We start from the raw sequence: 4,787 nt of genomic DNA on the forward strand, positions 1-4,787 counted from the left end.
GAGACAATTCATTTTTTGCTGAAGTTAATATTTTGCTTAAATTAATATTTTGCTTAAATTCATTTCTTGCTTAAATTCAATCGATTAATAGTAGATTATACCGTTCTAGTAAATTCATTTTTTTCGATAATAAAGACTGATATTCTTAATATTTTGTGTGTACTAACCCGTTTCCTTTTCAGCTTCTAACTCAATGAATTAGTCTGTTTCAGATTATCTACATAAATTCCTACAATGAACACAAGTTTGTCAACATGAGAAGATAATACATTGAATTTTCTGTTTCAAATTAGGTATCGTCGTGGGATTAAATTTCAACTCGACCGAAATAAAATGTCTACAAAACCATGTTATTATATTATGTATTTTTATTATGTTTATGTTGTTATTGAAATTCTTATGGAAATTAATGAAAAATGATATGTCTAACCATGTTTTATTGTGATATATACATTTAATATCTATTATACAACCAAAATATGTATAAAAATATATCGATATACTTTTATGCTTATTACATGTTGATATTGAAATTGTTATTGCAATTATTATTTAAATTTGTGCATAATGAAATGTCTATTAACATGTTTTGTTGTGATCCTTTGAACTTCTATTTCAGGGATTCCCGTATTATCAAATGTCTTTGATTTTCTGTTTCAGGAATCATCGTGGATTCAAACTGAAGTACCCACACCTAATAATAATGTCTCGTTCTAATCTTTCAGAGTCTGTTTCAGAAATCATCGTATGAAGACATCGCATATAAAGACCAATAATAATGTGTCTCGTTCTAATCTTTCAGGGTCTGTTTCAGAAAGCATCATACAAAGACATCCCTTCATCTGATGATCACATATGATGAGTTCACGCTTCACATGAACTTCATACGAAGATTTCTCTTATCTAATATGAAGTTCACGTGACGAGTTCTCTTCATATAAAGATCTTGGGGGCTGTTTCGATTAAATCAACAACTAGATTCGATGGGGAAAATGTTGCAAAAAGCACAAAGGGTGTGGGCGGTGTAGGCGCGATGGGTGGTGGGTCTCCATTCGCAGCAACCTCCACGTGGTGAGACCTGGGCAATCATTATTATTTGGCATATAATTGACGGTCATAATCACCTATGAGTTGACGAGTTATATAGCAAATAGTATGAGCTAATTGGCTGCGAGTTTTTTCATTACTCAATTCCCGTGAAATTATTTCACAATAAGTTAAATATTTTCAACAACGTCATATTCATAACAATTACATACCTCCAGGGTACATATGTTGTTAAATGTTTCACCAGTTGTTTTATAATGGAAATTGTTAATAATTATAACTAATAGAAATCGAGATACAGAGTAACATTTAAGATGTGGATTTGTATTTTATCATAAATTATTAAACAACAACTCTGTCTTAGTATTTATGAGAAATATGAAATATTAATTATTTTATTTAAATAATTTTAATTACGGTTTGTGCGTAAGTTTAAGACAGAACTGCCCTAGACGTGTGGCGCGAGATTTTGGAATTTCTATTTTCGTGAACGAAGTTAGAAACTAGTACTTGTGAGGACGGGCATCATTTTTCCTCGTCACGCATTAAATTCGAAGTTTGAAGAACATAGATTGGGTCTTTCTAGCGGCCGGGAACCAGTAATTACAAGAACATTGTTAAAATCACATTTATTTGCAACATATTTTTTTTGTTGTGTTAGGCGTACCCCGTTTAGTTCACTTTGGACAGCTCTTAGACCGTTATACAGATAGCTTTCGTCTAGATAAAGCACACGATTTGTAGCTGAAAGAACGTAGATTAACGCCCTGCCATTGAGAATAACAATAAACGACCAGAACACTGTTAAAATAGCATTTAATTACGGAATATCACCATTTTTTTTTTGACCGGTGGCGCCACCCGTGGCAATTCGCTCAAACTGTTAGCCAAATCATACCGACAGATGAGTGAAAATTCCTAGTGATGGAAAAATGCGAATATCTTTGTAATTAAGCGTTCAAAGTTAAGGTTGCTAGTCTTAAATTATTCCACATAATTCAATGCATCGACTGAATACAGCAGAACCCCATAATTAGATAAATTATTTATACCAGTATTGTTATGTAGATTTGTCGTGTTGAGCAAAAATAATTCTCCAGATTATGGGTTTCTGGGATATTCTCAAAAAATTGCTCCTGATCTGTTTTATAATAATCAATAGTCAGATATCTCAATAACAACTTACATTTTTTTGAGATATAAATCGTTAAGATACGTTAACATAGATTCCCTAATCGAAGGGTATTGATGGCGCATTCTAGCGGTGAAAATGATGCACCAATTGGCTAATAGCTTGGGGGTTTGACCGCGGATAGCACCACCTGTCTTTTCAACCACCGTCACCCTTACGATAAATACACTTTAATGTAAATCGAATACGAATCGAAAACATAAGTGACAATTATTTTTCTACAAGACAGACCATTGGAGATTCAACAAACAATCTGGTACCGTTCAATACACTACGCAATCGCAATTTCCGCGACTTTCTTTCGATTTCTCATTATAAATATTCAGTTCAATGTCAGAGCATAAGGGGAAGTTTCATTTCGGCTAGGGTTCGTCGAGACTGCGGTGAAAAATTAATTAAACGGCACACGAAACAATTATGTTTCTGATCGTTTTTTTTTATTATTATTAAGCTCCTTAAACCCTTATGGGTTTATTTAGCTTTACAAGTATATAGTTACAAATACATCATATTTTACAACTAAATGCATAGGTTAGAATCTTTCAGGAAAGAATGAATATAAATACAAGCTTCGACATTGGGTTTCGCTATGAACCTATCTATGTGTACAGGTAGTTGAAAACCCAGCTAAAGTCTTCCATCGTTGATGGGAATAATTACGAGGTCCGCGAGATTCAAAAGACATTGCCGTTACCTCTGGCGCGAATATCGAGGCAATCGAACGACTACAAATATATCTAATGTATTGTAAAACTGTTTAATGATAAATCTGAAATTTATTCGTTTTCATCGACGTTCATACTTACGCGCAATGATTCAAATTTGTTTCGCGTTTAGTTCGAAAGTAATCGCGTTTTCAAGAGGCGTCTGATGGGCACGCGGAGAAGTTCGTGCACGGTCTCGTTATTAAAAATAGCTCGGAGGTATTATTGACCCGCGCGTTAGAACTTGGATTACAGATTTTCCGGTTGACCGGTTTAGAACGAAATCTTAGGCGATTCGAATTTATCGAGTACGATTCTTAGGGTACTACACGAGGTTCAAATTTGTTGAATCTTGAAACCAAACTAATAGAAAATCTTGTTCGGAACGAATGCTTTTTATGAGATGTTGATCAATCGAGAATTAACGGATGTTTCGAAATTTTATGGATTCGGGAAAAGTATGTCGCGATGATAGGTCGTTGTTCTTAGGAAGGGTGATCGTGCTTTGGCCTACAGTTCGAGCGTTTGGTTTTCGATGGTATCACGGAAGAAGGAAGCTGTATTTACGGAAACACATGATTAACGTTGTTGAGGTGGTGTCAGAAGGAAGAAAGAAAGAAAGGAAGAAAGGAAGGAAGGAAGGAAGGATGCAAGGATGCACACACAGGACGAGAGAATGGTAGCTGGTGGTTCCTATTTGGTCCGTGCTCCCCTCTCTGGACAATTTGAACTCTCCCTCGGGTTTTTCGGTGAGGTCGCGTGTGCTCGCGGCTCTCGCGGCCGTCGGATGTCGATATTCTAGTGCGCGGCACAGGCTGAGCAGTGGCAGTGTCGAGCCACTGCGCCGAGAATCTAAAATTATCGGTCGCTTCGAGAGAGGGAGAAGTGGTATAGAGGTACCACACATACGTGCACGGGTGTAGAGAGAAAAGAGGCGCAGGAGGGGGTCAAGAGGCGCGGAGGGGGGAGAGGTGGCCGTTGGGAGCTTGATTCAGGGAGGAAGAAAAAAAGAGAGACGGAGATAGAGATTGAGGTAGATAGAACGAAGAAGCGGTAATAGGCGAGAGAATACGTAACCGAGGAAGGAAGAGAGGGGCCAGCAGCCTTTTGTACGGCGAGACAGTGAGACAATATCCACGATTCGAAAGTATAATCGCAGAAAAACTGTGTACAAACCTAACCCAACCAAAGTAACACTCCCATTTATTCCTGTCTCCGGAAACGAAACTGAAGATAAGGATAACGGCGAAGAAATGATGCACGAGAACCTAGTAAAAAGGAATAGAAAAATAGAGGAGGTGAAAAAAAGAATGAAGAAGTGGCGCAGGGGGGTGGCTAGGGAGACGAGGGGAGGTTCGGTAAGAGGCGTAGGGTGGCGGCGGAGGTCGCAGCGCGGGCGCGGGCGAGAATATATGTGTGTGCGCGCGCGCTCTCGACCGCGAGCGCATAGGTGAGACAAAGAGGAACGAGTATAAACGGAGCAAGAGGGTCGAAACGTCGGGTGATAGCGGGTGGCGGTTGGGTACGGTAGCGGGAGGGGATGGGGGATGGCGGCCGAGGCCAGAGAATCGTCGTCGGTGGTCGTCGACGAGCCCGCGCAGAGGCTAACGCGAGAGGAACGTTACACATCATCTATCGCCGCGAGCTCACGTCGTCGAACGGTTTGACGGCGATTCGCGTAAACGTGCGGGGTATACACATCCTCTCTCCCCTAGCGAGCGTGGACTGTAAACTCTCGCGATATCGGTTCTCTCCGTTGATTCGCTCGGCCGTCTCGATTTCCTCGGGTTCGACTCCAGCCAGCCAGCCAACCAGCCAGCCAGCCAGCCAGGGTCGGTCGGCTG

This window comes from Dufourea novaeangliae, unplaced genomic scaffold (genome assembly GCF_001272555.1).
Source record: "Dufourea novaeangliae isolate 0120121106 unplaced genomic scaffold, ASM127255v1 scaffold355, whole genome shotgun sequence".
NCBI lineage: Eukaryota > Metazoa > Arthropoda > Insecta > Hymenoptera > Halictidae > Dufourea > Dufourea novaeangliae.